Source organism: Balaenoptera borealis (genome assembly GCF_965194805.1).
Source record: "Balaenoptera borealis genome assembly, chromosome: 3".
In the NCBI taxonomy this organism is placed as follows: domain Eukaryota; kingdom Metazoa; phylum Chordata; class Mammalia; order Artiodactyla; family Balaenopteridae; genus Balaenoptera; species Balaenoptera borealis.
The window spans coordinates 51,547,325-51,562,788 of record NC_138866.1 but is presented as its reverse complement, the minus strand read 5'-3'; positions in this window follow the sequence as shown (position 1 = coordinate 51,562,788).

Sequence of the window (15,464 nt, the reverse complement as noted above, 5' to 3'; positions counted from 1 at the left end):
TATTCTATACTCTTTGAGACTAGCAGTATTTATATCACCATTCAGAGTTCTTATGTTAAGAAAATATATTTACCTCATGAGTAATTTATAAGAAAATTTTTTAAAGTTTCTGAGTAACTCAATATCTGCTGGGGCACATATAAGTAATATATTATGAGTCTTCTATTTTCATACATAAGACTTCATGTAAAGTGTGATTTTCTTCCTCAGTGTCATTTACCATTTGGATCAAGGTAATTTTATTTAGAATTTTAAACTAAAGTTTATGAAAAATTTATTTTAAAATAAAATACTAGTATATTTACAATTAAATATACTATATTTATTTAAAAATATACTAGTATATTAAAACAATTTTTAAATATACTATTCTAAAATATACGACTATTTAACTAATATACTATTATGACAGACATGTATATTTGTATTTTTGCAATGATATATGTATGCTATGATATATTATTATAAAAAATAAAAAATAATAATTTTGTATTATTCATTTAATTGTCATCCATCCCCAAATAGAATGGGAGGTTGAGCAATGATCCATTTTTGTCATTGCATTAGACCATGTGGACTGCCAATTTGGCTCACCCAGAATGGGAAAACAGGCTAAAACCAAATATTTGGAAACTAAATTATTCAAATTTGTTGTCACTTAAGATGACTTATTCTTAATGTGTTTCTTCCTTTACTTGCTGTGTAGAAACTATCATCGTAATTAGGTGCATGTCCAATATTGAGATGCCTATGTTGTAGGGCCAGAGTACAGTTAGAGGTTCACATAATATATTTATAAACATTTGAAAGTTACAAATTAAAGCAACAATTTACAATATAAAATATGTTTTATACTTTTACATTGATAAATATCTTCATAAAAACCTAGAGGTTCAGATTTGAATTTATACTTCTTGGATTCCTCAGAGTTCTATGCTGAAATGTAATGTTAAGGGAAGCAATGCTTCTGAAATTCTCTGATCTTCTACCATGTCTTTTTCACTTTTCTATCCTCCCAGGGCTTTACACTACCACTCTGACCCTACAACAGTTGCCTTCTAGCTTCCTTCAGGTTTAGAGGTGTGCAAACCTTTGTAGTAGTCAGAGTGCCCTGGCAACAGTCCTTTGGGACAGGAAATTCCAGGTTTTTGGATATCCACAGAATGGATTGACATGGGGAACTAGGACCTCAGGTAGGAGTGTCATCTCCTTGACACTTAAGACTCTTTACATTGTAGAGAGGGACATGGTAAGAGTCATGGGTGAAGGAGAGCCAGATCTGGGCCCTCTAAAGCACCAGCCCTAGGGCAACCAGGCATCTATCTTCTCTGGGTTCAAAGGAGGCACAGATTGGAATAAGCCTAAAAATCTTAGACTTAACAATATTGTCAAGTCACCCTCAATCAAGTGATTGCTTATTTGTTCTACTTCCAAATTATAACCATGATTAAATGGAAAGAAATTTTCACCTTTCTTTCTGAGTAATTAAAATCGTTAGCCTAATATGTGCATTTATACAAACAGTACACCAAGTTTTAAAGCTTTGTCAAATATAATAAGCCAGTGTCCAGGAAAGAAACATACCAAATGACATGAGTTGTAATAGAACATTTTTAGTTTGCCAAGTTTGCTGTATTTAACTTTCTGTGAAAATTGAAATATAGTTTTTCAACAGCCTAAATTTGCAAAGCTATATGATCCAGAAATTGCTGAAATATTTTGAAAGAGGCTTTGAATATACCACTACTTAATAACAATATAATTTTACTTTTATATGAGAATGAACTATATTTTATATAATCTCATTATATAAATATATTTTCTGATTTAATTTTACTTTAATGAAGAATTAATTTGTTTTCCATATTTCTAGTTTCAAAAGAACCAGAGAAGTTCCCTCACAAATGTCCTTTTCTTGAGTGCTTTATTTCTTTATTTGGATTAGCTCAAGAATAGCTTAAGATTTTCTAGTACAGCTACTTGAAAAATGAGGAAAATACATTTTGTTCACAAAGCATCTTAGAGTAACAGTTTATTCCAATGATATATGAACCCTATTATCATGTCAAGCACATTAAATTCAATTGGAAAATAAATGCAACACAAAAATGATTCGTATGTCATATGAAAACCACAATATGAAATTAATTACAAGTAGGCTTTGTAAAAGAAGATTTTCAGATCCCTTAGAAAAGTACATTTGGTATATCCCAGCTAATAGAGTAGAATCTTCCATAGAAGCAGCTCTATATCTGTAGAATACTCCTAGATTTTAAGAATAAATGTGTGTGTGCATGCGTGCTAGCACGTGGATGTTTAACCACCATTCTACTAACACTTGGCATTGGCCATTCAATACCTCTGAATGTGTATCTCTTAATCCATACATCTCCATGCCCATTTTCCCAAGGAATTGAGTTGATTTTCTCACCATATTAGCTTTTTCTGGAGGTGCCTGAGGTTGTGTGAGGTGGAGAAGCATAGAAGTCTGGATACACCGACAGAGGCAGACCCTCAGACATCCATTCCCTTGAATCTATTTTACAGAGATGTTCTGCTTTATCTGTCATATAGCTTGAGGTATTCCTATGATTTCATTTGAAAAATATGTTCTATGTCTTAAAAATATTTGTCAAAGCCTGGACTAATATCATTAATTTAGATTTCAGGAATTGTTGTATAATTGTGAACCAATATTACCATAAGATTATATGCATTGTTATTCAAATACAGTTAAATCATATAAAACCAGTGTTTCTTCTCTTTGGTAAGTTAAAGTAGAAACATCTATCTGAAAAAAATAAAAAAAAGAAATTCGTACAAATCTTATATCACTAAAAGAGAAAAAGAAAGACCTACTTGTATATTAACAAAACTTATCTTTGAGAAGACAGATGGTTACAGGGATATTAGGAAAAACTGTATCAATTAAACAAAATTGGCTGACCAATAAACCTAATGAATATTGATTAAAGGCTATAGGAAGTGTCCAGAGGAAACTGACAGTGCATTAATCATTAAATATTTCCCCTCCTCTAAACTAAAATAAAGACTTCTCCTATGTTTAGAGTACTCTGTGAGTCTTTCTATGAAACGAGCTGTACAATTTTTTATACACAATTAGCAAATTGGCAAATATTTTGGATGGACTGAGCAAACATATTGAACTAGTTGGGGCTAGTTTGTAACTGGAACTCAAAAAAAAAAAAAAAAAAGAACCAGCTTTTCATTCTGGGATAAGTACAAATGAATAAGAGTAAAGACTTTTCATAAAATGTTTTAAATGGCTTGATGGAATTTATAATCACATTCCAACTTATTTTACTATATATTTATTAGATCAGAAAATACTAAAATACATTAGATTAATAATTATGATTATAATCTTTTCATATTAATGATAAATAATTCTATAAATAAATTTTGTAAGCAGTGGTAGAATTTTGCTTTAGGAGAGTCCAATTATCAGAAGGCGTTTAAAGTCTTTTCTTATTTTTCATATTATCTTGCTTGAAAAATTAACTCATACCTGCCCTATGAGGGTTGTCAGCAAGACTGACAATATTCTGAAGGACAGTAAACAAAGAATAATAAAAAATAGCAGACTGTCAAGTTAAAGGGACCTGATATATAGATCATTCTTAACATTAGCTTTATTAATGATCTGGAAAGTGATGCAAATGGAAATTAATTAAATCTTCAGGTAATAAGTGATACATTTATTGGTATAAAAACAGAAAAAATGTGAATCTTTGAGAAGTAAAATAAAGAATGAATAGAGAAAGAAAGGAAAAGAAGCATCACACAAGAATGGCTATCAATTGTTCTTCATATTGAGAACATTGAAATACACTTCTACAATGTTTAAAATAAAATATAGATAGGCAGCAGTATAAAGTAAGGAGAGATGGAAATAGTCTACAGATGAGATGTCATATTCCATTTTGTACCACAGATTGTTATCATGTATTTATTGTGTATATACTCAAATAATACTTTCCTGAATGATGTCTAGGAAGCAATATTATTTGTAGAAAAACAGTTCCTTCTTAGTAAGTGATATTCTTTTTAAACACTAAGAAATACTGTTCCAAACAGAGAATAGTTGTTATCCAATAAGGAAATATTCATATAAATTCCAACAATATTCTAACTATTCTTCCCCAAATCATAAGATATATACTGAAAAACTGTAGAAATATGCAACTCTAAACTATTTCCTTCTATGATTATTACTTTTAAAATGTCATACCTGGGTTAATAAGAAATCAGATAATTTTTTCAGTGGAAGAAAACATAGATTTTATCAGAAATCTCACACATGGAAACAAGCCTGTCACTACTATATAATTTTTGACTAATTTACATTTTTAGTAAGTATTAAGTTTTCACCTATTTATTGTGAGAATATATCATAAATGTTACAATGCAACTTATTTAAAATAAAATATTTTACTATTGTTGGATAAATTCAATCATATAATGTACTTATTAAACAGATCAAAAGTAAAAATGGATTGTCCTTTATAATGTGTAAGATTATCATCCAGTAATTTCAAAATACATTTTTCCCTGATACACATGTTTTTTAAAGTTCTTAGGGCAAAAAACAGCCATAGGTATGCCCAAAGATAAGGAAAAACTTTAGTGTGCTTCTTCCTAACCAATACCTCAGCTCTAATCTAGAAAGCATATCACACTAAAATGTCTAAAACTTATTGTATCATGCAGATTGTTTGCTTAAGGTGTCACCTCAAATCATACTGTTAAAATATAAACAAGTTAATGAATGATATTTTGCCAGTTGACTTTCATATATATACAGAATTATATTTTCCCTTACACAATGGAAAGAAATAGATCTCAAATCAAGACAAACTTACAAAGTAAAGAACCTTGAAAACGTTTAGGTTATATTATGGGAAAATCTTTATGATGTTTTGTTAAAAATCAATAAGAAAAATAATGCACTGGAAACATGATCAAAGGACCCTCACTCTGTTCCCTTGGTTCGTCTTCATCTTTAGCTTTCTTTCTGAAGACCATCTTTGCTTCTCTTGTGGGAAACCTGGCTACTATATCTTTCAAGATATAACCCTTAAAATTTTAGACTCCATTAACTACATCTGAAGTTAAAAAATCCCAGTGAAGTTTTCTGATTAATTCAACTAAAGGCCAGGAAGGCCCTCAAGTAACTTTTATTGCTTCTCTTCTTAAAAGGTCCCGGTGAGTAGACATTGACTTAAGCAGAGGTATTCTAAGAGAATAGCTCTGTGGGATTAAGTGTATTAAAAGAAATGTATGGGTACTACATTGCTGTCTTAAAAACTCCCTGTGTGCATTAGCTTAGGTTCTCCTCAGTTGGAAAACAAGGACTGATTAAATCCTTTTTATCAGAAGTTTGAAGTGAGGTTTGGAGAGGTAATATAGTCCAGTTGTAAAAAGAAAGGACTATGAGCTGTGCTATTTTGAGTATTACTCCTGATTTCAGTTCTTCTTTGCTGGTGAACCTGACAAAACTATTTACTTTGTTTTTCACATTGGTAAAATATGTATTATAAAAATAATACTTTCAAGTATTGCAAGGGCTTTCTTTTCATTGAACAAATATGGTTGGGCATTGAAATTTCCCTGGCTCTATTTCCATGATATGGATACACTACTTGCAATAAGATATATGTCAAATACCTGCCTACATGGAACTTGGGTTTCATTTGGGAAAAACAAATAAGAACAAAACAAGTAGAATACATAGATTCTCAGATAGTGATAAGTGTTGGGGTATAAATAAGACAGCAAAGAAAGACAGGGAGTGCTGAGTGTGGTTGCTGTTAAAAATGGTGTGGCCAGAAGGCCTGACCAATAGGAAGACATCTGAGAATAGATTTTCAAAAGATGGAGGAGGTGAAGCAGGTAGCTGCACATATATATGGGTGAAGAACATTCTAGGCAGAGGAAGTAGCAGTTGCAAAACCTCTGAGTCAGACATGGTCTTAGAGTTTTGAGAAAAAAAGCAGAGAGAACATTGTGGCTGGGGCAGTTAGCAAAAGATATATGTATTTTGAGATACAGCCAGATAGGTAACAGGATAATAAGCATATTTAAGGGAACCTTGTATGCCACTGACAAACTTTACTTCTACTGTGAATGAAATGGAAAATTACTGGAGGTAATTTTAGCAGTGACAAGATCTGATTTAGGTTTGGGAAAAGATGTCTGTAGCTGTTGTTTTGAGAATAAACTATGTGTGGAGGGAAAGGAAAAGCAGGGAAACCATTTAGGGTGCTATTAGTATTATGCAAGTAAAAGATGGGCCATAATGGTAATAGTGGAAGTGGTGTCATTTGGTTCCAGAAATAGCGTAAAAATAGAATTTATTGAAAGTTTGGATATATATGTGAAAAAAAAATTACAGGAGTAAAGTTGACTCCAAGCTATTTTTCCTGAATAATTAGAAAGATGGAGTTGCCATTTACCACGATATTGACAATTATGGAAGAAGCAGTAGTTTTGGAAGGATGACCATGATTTCTATTTTGCACATATTAAGTTTGAGAAGTATATTAAACTTAGGAGATGTTGAGACAAAAATTTGATGTATGGGTGCTCATTCCAGAGGAGATGTCATATATTTAAATAAATGTGACCAATACATGCCTATGGATATTTTTCTATATTTACTCACTTATTATTTATGCTCTTCATTCCTTCTTTCATTTTCTCGTTTCCTTCTGGATCATTTTCTTCCTGCTTGTGGAACTCACTTGAATGGGTTTTTGTCTGTTTTTAAGTGCAATTTTTCTGGCAAAAGTTATTTTATCTTCTGTTGGTCTGAAAACATTTATCTCACCTGTAGTTTTGAAGATTGTTTTATTTTAGTTATTAACTTATTTAAATTGGGGTATAGTTGCTTTACAATGTTGTGTTAGTTTCTGCTGTACAACAAAGTGAATCAGTTATATGTATACATATATCCCCTCCCTCTTGGACCTCCCTCCCACCCCACCTCCATCCCACCCATCTAGGTCAACACAGAACACCAAGCTGAGCTCCCTGTTGCTATACAGCAGGTTCCCACCAGCTATCCATTGTTTTATTGATCATGGGCTTTTTATTTTTATTTGTTTTGAACGTTTATAGCAGCTTTATTTATAATTGCCAAAACTTGGAAGCAAATAAGCTGCCCCTCAATAGTTGAATGGACAAACTGTGATACATCCGTACAATGGAATATCATTCAATGACAAAGAAATGAGCTATAAATCCATAAAAAGACATGGACGAAACTTAGATGCATATTTCTCAGTGGAAAAAGCCGGTCTGAAAAGGCTACATACTGTATGATTCCAATACATGTCATTCTGGAAAAGGCAAAAGTCTAGACACAGTAAAAAGAACAGTGGTTGCCAGGAGTTTAGGGGAGCGGCAGAGAGAGGAGAGATGAATAGGACCAAAGGGAACTTTAGGGAAGTGAAACTATTCTTTATGTTACTGTAATGGTGAATACAATCATGGGCTTTTTAGACTGGCCGTTATTTTCTTTCTGCATTGTAAAGTGTCATTCTATTACCTTTTGGCTATCATAATTTATATTGAGAAACTTGCTGTCATTGCTGCTCCTTTGAAGATAAGATACCCATTTTTCTTGGCGTTTTAACATTTTTCTTTTAGCTTATGGTTTCCAGCAGTTTTACTATGATGCATCTTAGAGTGGTTTTCTTTATCTTCTTGGGACTTACAGAGCTTCTTGAATCTGTGGCTTGATGTGTTCGTGATTTGGAGAATATTTTCAGACATTTTCTCTTCATATAATTCTTTTGATTCACTCTCTTCCACCTCTCCATCTGCATACATATATATAGAACTTTTACTATGTCCTACAAGTCTCTTATGACTTTTTCTATATTTTCCATTCTTTTTCTCTCTTTACTCCTGTTTCAATATTTTCTCTTGATCTGACTTCTAGTTTACTATTCTCAAGGCAGAATTTTGGTGTCAAGAATGAGAGAGAAAAACAGGCATAAGGATCTTGCCAGGTGACTGGGGTACACAGAACTGTAAAGATTCCTCCTCACTACTGCCTATGGTGGTTTAGGGTGTAGGGAGAATTGGTGTTATTCTGAGTAGAAGAAGTTCTAGACTTCTCTCTAGGTTTTTGAAGAGAAATAAATGATATAATAAAATTAAAGCCCTTAGCACTGTACTTCACACATGATTAAGTACTTGATGAATGTTACTAGTACTAATAATACTGGACCTTGCTGATATGAGCTCTGTGCTTTCACTTCCATGTTCTCTGTATCACGATAACCTCTGAATTTTGTGTCCTGGGTGCAAGGTTAACTGCAGCTTCTGCTTTCAGCCAAGATAGAGTGACAGGGATGGGATTTATCTATCTGCTTGTATTAATCTGTTTGTGCTGCTATAACAAAATACCACAAACTGAGTGCTTTAAACATCAGAAATTTATTTCTTCCCAGTTCTGGAGGCCAGAAGTTCAAGATCAAGGGACCAGCAAATTTGGTTTCTGGTGAGGTATGTCTTTCTGGCTTGCAAATGGTTGCTTTCTTTCTGTGTCCTCATGTGATGTCTCTGTTGTGCTTCTGTGGGATGGAGAGAGAGAGAGAGAGAGAGAGAGGGCACTTTGGTGTTTCTTCTTATAAGGACACTATTCCTATTGGCTCAGGACCCCACCCTCAGGAACTCATTTAATCTTAAATATTTCCTTAGAGATCACAGTCCAAATACAGCCACATTAAGGGTTAGGACCTCAACATATGAATTTGGGGGGAACATTCAGTCTATGACACTAGCTAAAACAATTTAAAAAACAATAAAAATATATGAAACAATGGTTCTCAAGACTTTGAAAATAGGCAAAAAAGAACCATGGTCTCTCAGAGATGGGAAGAAAATGAGATGAAATCTACAGTTGCTCCAGTTTACTGCCTGAAGCAAATATCAGATGTTGGAATAGGGAAAGTAAGCAAGATGAGGCCTGAGAAGTCTCCTTAAGTATAAGAGATAGAACTGGGGGTCTGGGAAGACCAAGATGGCTAGAGTTTCTTTCAGAGTACCAGAAGGAGGAGAAAGGCACAGAGAGAAAACTCTGGAGATGCAAATACCCCATGAGTATTCAGCTGAGCACTGCTCAGGACACAAGTATGAAGAAACTACCCAAACCTGGGAAAGAATTGCCAGAAAGGATTAGAAGAGTAATCCCCAGAGCTCACACATGGCCAGAAATAGTACATTTTTCCATCAGTCAAAGTGGGGAACTTCATAACTCATGGGGCATACTGTAGAGCACTCAGTAGTGAGAAAAAAAAATGAAACCTTGAATAAATGCTGCTATATTCCCATCCAAAAAGTTTCAAAGCAAGCCCCCAAAAGATTACACTGTTTCCAAGAAACTTAACTATATCCCAGAATAAAGCTCAAAAATATTTATAGAAATACAGAAATGGTCAGCATCTAACAAAGCAAAATTTTTAATGTCGGATCCAATAAAAAGTTACAGGCATACAAAAAAACAAACCCAAGAAATAACCCTCACATCTGTCAACTGACATTGATAACAATAATAGCATTAGTAGAAAAGGCCTTTAAAAGAGTATGACTGTATTTTATACATTCAAGATGTTTGAGGAATGATTGAACATGTTAAGAAGAGAAATGGAAGATTTAAACACTATTTATTGAACTTTTAAAGAGGGAAACTACAATGGGTGAGATAAAACATACACTGGGTACGATTAATGGCAAACCAGACATTGCAGAAAAATATGGCAAGTGAAGTTGAAAACCGTGATAGAACTTATCTAAAATGAAACACACAGAGAAAAAGGACTTAAATAAAAGACCAGCACATCAGAGAGCTGTGGGACAAACCGAAAGCAGTGTTTCAAGATGAGGTTCTGTGAGATGGTGCTTCAAGGAAGGGAACTTGTTCGGAATTTATTAAGTCAAAAACAATCACAAAAAGTCCATAGCCTATATTAGGCTTTCCAAGTTTGCTGTTGGTGCAGTTGAGTTAGAGGCAACAATCACAAGTTCACATTCATGCTGTTTTTCTGTTGATTTCTGTGGTTACTCTATGTGCGTTTTTTCTCCCTCTTGTGTGCTAAGAACTTCCAATTTCTCATACCCTCTGTATTTCGGGTTCTGCAAATCCTCATTTTCATTATGCTCAAGATTTTTCATAATATTGTAAAGCCATTATACAGTGTTTGACACATGCTCACATATTTGATGAATGCCATTTAATGTCTTTAGTACAATCCTCCTGAAAAATAAAAATCAAGTTGTTAGGTATATTGTACTGCAATACAACAATTTATAACACATGATTTGAACTGGTGTTTTACTAATTCAAGGGTAAACGTGTTTGGCAGACTTCTAGAGTTAACCAGGAGTAGTCATAGCCAGTGAAATTGTTTTAAATTTCACAAGGGCATTTGGATTTCAGATGCAATGGGGCACTCTGGATGAGACTGTAGCCTATTATTTTTGATACAAAGGGTAGGAAAAATAATCATTTAAAAGTCGTATTTTCTTTTGTCTCTAGAGGTAGAGATTTCAATTTACATTGGGGTCAGGGTGCTGCCTCATTTTAGGCAAATCACCTCAATGGACTTTGGATTTAGCCAGTTGTTAGGAAAATTGTTAACCAGGAGTTATACCAGAGGTAATATATATTGGTAGGTGTAGATGTACTGGAGTAATATGTCTAAGGATGTTTGCTTTATTTGTTTGTGAGGTGAAGTGAGAAAATGGAAAAATACATTTTTGTGTGCGCTGAATGGAGAGAGTTATTTCCTTAGTGAAGACATGAGCGGTTTTTGCTGTTGATTTTTATTCCTGGGTGGTTTCTGTGTTGTTCATTTTTATTTTTGAGAGTTACTTGCCAGAGATAAGTAATTGAGAGAAGAGGCAGAAGAACTTTCATGAGAATTTTGTTGAAATTTTGGACCCAAATACTGTGGTTTGAGACACATTTGAAAATTTTCGCTCAGAGTTGAAAAGATAGCCATTTTTTTTTCTGCCTGCACTCAGAACCGGCCCTATTCTTTTTGTTTTAAACATTTTCATTGTATCTTCTTATATTTTATTAATTTATTTATTATTTATTTTTTGGCTGTGTTGGGTCTTCGTTTCTGTGCAAGGGCTTTCTCTAGTTGTGGCAAGCGGGGGCCACTCTTCATCGCGGTGCGCGGGCCTCTCACTGTCGTGGCCTCTCTTGTTGCGGAGCACAGGCTCCAGACGCGCAGGCTCAGTAATTGTGGCTCACGGGCCCAGTTGCTCCGCAGCACGTGGGATCCTCCCAGACCAGGGCTCGAACCGGTGTCCCCTGCATTGGCAGGCGGATTCTCAACCACTGCGCCACCAGGGAAGCCCCCGGCCCTATTCTTATACCACAGAGAGTGGGACATTTTTGGAGTACCAGTAAAAACACCCCTGGAAAGGACATTACTTATTTCTTAAGAAGCTCCATTGACAGGTGGAAATAGGCCATCACTTTGGGATGATTTAAGGGGCAATGACAATGCGCAGGGGAACCTGGGGCAGCAGCAAAGGTAGACCCTGAGTTGCAACTACAGGGGACTCTCTACATTATGAGAACAAGTGACATTCTCCTTTTTAGACTCCCAGTAAATAACAAGAGAGCATTCTATCTTGCTTAGTTTGAGATGCAGCATTATGAGGGGGAAACACAAATTTTATAATATGGAAACATGACTTTATATTTGTTCATATCTTGGTGAGGCCTCAACATTTGGGCTACTCATGGTTTGCATCTCATAGTAGAGAAGAACTAGGATCAACCAGCACATTCACATTCTTGATGTGTGTGATCAGTAGATAACCTTTATTAAATAAGGGATTATCCTTGACTGTTTAAACACAAATAATTACAGCTCAATTAATTTGCTAAAGGCATTTATGTTTTTTTGTTTTTTATTTTATTGAAGTAGAATTGATTTACAGTGTTGTGTAATGCATTTATGTTTTGATATGAACCTGGTTAATGTCAATATTAACAAAACAATTGGCTAAAGAGCAAAATAATATTGGAAATCTATCTGGTAGTGAGTGTCATTCTGAATATAGCCCATTGAAATGCTGCATATGTGAATGTGCAAAAAGATGGCAGAACTGGCTGGAGATGGGATTTCAGCCCTTAAATTACATTGCTTTCATATACATGAATGCTAAGCACTTTTGGAAACATTATAACATTATAGATCTTGAGGAAAGCAAAATAAGTGGAAATAAACAAACAAATGGTAACTTTGAAAATGAGAAATTCTATCCTAACTGTAGATTAATCAGATATGAGTGGACATGCATTTTTAAGTTTGAGTTTTTTTTTTTTTTTTTTGCCCAGCTCGAGATTTTTTTTAAACTCAGAGATAATCTAATAAGTAAAATCTTGAGAATTAATGGGCGTTTAACTGAAGTCCCACAGTAATAAGAAAATGAAGTTTTCCAACAATTCAGCATTCCTCACTGATATAAATGTTGCACTGGGCATTTCAAGCATTTTCAAAATGTTGCATCCTGTCAAGGCAGAGGATACAGGTTGTGATGCCAGCTTCCTTTCATACATGGATTTAGTTGAAGTCAGAGTTCACCACTGTGCCTCTGACAGAAGCTCTCCTATTCCACTTTTGACATGTCACTTAACTTGCTCCCCTATCTAACAGACTTTTCTAAAAAGAGAGTTTTAAAAACATAGGATAGCAAACACTTTTTCCTGACAGAATTTGACCTCTTATTATTTGGAGTTAGTCCTTGTTACTTTCCCAAGTGGTTCATTTAAAGGAGTCAATTTAAATTGCCCTGCCTTTCAAGTAAATATACAAGGGCTAGAAGCACACTTAAGAATCTGGAGTTTTCTTTTTTCTTCTTTTTTGGCTGCACCTCACGGTATGTGGGATCTTAGTTCCCCTATCAGGGATGGAACCCACACCCCCTGCATTGGAAGCACAGTCTTAACCACTGGACCACCAGGGAAGACCCAGGAATCTGGAATTTTCTTTATGCTCTTTTTTTTTAATACCATAAGATAAAATATAGCAGTAGAAGAGAGCTGTGATAGGCTCTGGTAAGCTAAAAATGTATAAGATTTTAAATGGCTTGTTTTAGCCAGAATTTCCTAAAAGAGAGAGCTTACAAAATTATTTAATATATTTCAGTTTAAATTAGGAAAATATCATAATGTTAACTGTGGTGAACAGCATTTATTAGGCATAAAGAGTGATATAGATTTATTTTTAGTAAAAATTTAGTTTTAAACAAATTATTTCATATTATGGAAAAAGTAAGCTTGTAGGTACAAGGAATGCTATACGATTATGATAATATCTATGTAAGAAACTGAGAAAATTAGGATACTGGAAGTAATATTATGAAAATTAAGCTTATCACTGGATATTAAATTTCAAATAAGATATCAGGCCATCTGACAATGCTATGAAGATATGCAAAAAAAAAAAAAATCTATGATCTTCTCACATCTGAAACTGAAAGCAAAGTATGACTAAATTAGAACAGCAGTATATAAGTATTTTGTTTTTTTTTTTGTTTTATGTCTATCATTTCAGTGTCTAAGAGAAGTTTGCTCCACACTTACAGCTAGAATATTCATTTATTAAATGAAAACAAAATATGTAGAACCCAGCATGACATAGAATATGAACACATTACTTGTCTTTGTGAGGATTACAGTCAGAGGTTGGGATATAAACTAGAATGAACAAGGCAGCTTAATAAGTGCTCAAATAGGGGTATCACCTAGAAAGATTTTATTTTTCATATACTGTGAGGATTAGATCTGTAGCCATTTGTTTAGTTAATTATGTTGATTCAGAAGGATACTAAAATTTCTATTATTTCCCCAAGAAAGCCAAATGGTTACATCCTAGACTAGACCCTTAAGTTAAGCTCTCAAGGTTCAGAAACTTGGGAGCACTGTAGCCTTAGCTATTTAAATTGCAAAAAGGAATGACGTTCAGAACCTTGGAGACATCTCTAGGTCATAAAAGCCAGAGAGACACTAGAGCTTATCTGGACCTTGGAAGGATGTATTTACATTCCAAAAGGTTAAAGCGAAAACCAGGATTCTTTCCATCCTATCTCCAAGGAGGAAAGGGGAGGAGGAGGTACTTGCCTCTCTCCTTGGTAAGTAGAGAAAATCCAGTTTTCTCCATCCTTTGCCTATGGAATGACTTTCACTTATGTAGGGACTTGTTCCATCTGGTTTTCATCACGTCACCCTAGATGTAAGGATCAGAGTAAAGGGAACTGACACATTATTATTTACATAATTATAATAACTAATGAATCTCTTAGCCAGAACACCTAATGTGCACATTTAGGATAAAATTAATAAAGATGACTATTAAAAACTCAACAAATCCAAACGGTGCAATTCTAGAATCTGTCAAACCACATTCTTCTCTTACAAAATGCTAAAAATCTCACAAAGCTGCAATAAAAAATTAGTATGGTAATTTAACAAAAATAAGGGAGACTAATTGAACAAAACATTGGGTTGGTCAAAAAGTTTGTTCAGGTTTTTCTGTAATATCTTATGGAAAAACCCGAACGAACTTTTTGGCCAACCCAACACATGAACAAGAAATAGATATTAGTATAAGAGAATTTTAAAAATGAGTGATCCATTTTAAATTGACAGAATTTTTAAATACTATTTGTATTAACTATTCAACATTTTTGAAAATATCAATTTGATACTCACCTCGTATATTATTTTATAATATTTTTTATGAATTAAACCACAGAAAAAGATTTAGGGCAACTGAGTTGAATAGTCATTAAATAAGAAGGAGTAAATTTTAAGTTTAAGAAGTATAAAATAAATTGTAAAGATGAAAAATGATAAATTTGACAGCAAAAAAATATATATTATGAAGTAAAGATATAGTAAATACTTGATATTATGCCAAGTAAGTAAGAGAGTAATATTAAATAATGCCTATGCAAACAATAGAAAAACATTTTAAGAAAAGCAGTCCACAGAATAAGAAATAACATACTTTAGAAATTGGTAAAATGTACAAGGTGTGTTACATGCAAATTAAAATAACAATGCAACAATACTGACTATTGTATAACAAATACAAAAAGGATAGACCCAAATTTTTCAAAAGTTACAATAAAATTACATTAATTGATACTTATAGAAATATGAGTAAATATAGTCTTTTCAAAAACAAAGACAACTAAAATATCCATAAAATTTAAACTAGTAATTTTTGTTTCTCCAATAGAACAATAGATCAAAAATATTAGAACTTAAATTCTAAAATTATATGTCCTATATTACACAAGCTTATTTGATATTTATTGATGTTAACTTTGTAATCTAATATATGGCCATTTTTAATAAATATTTCATGTGCTTTTGAAAGGATGTGCATTCTTTGGGACACAGAATT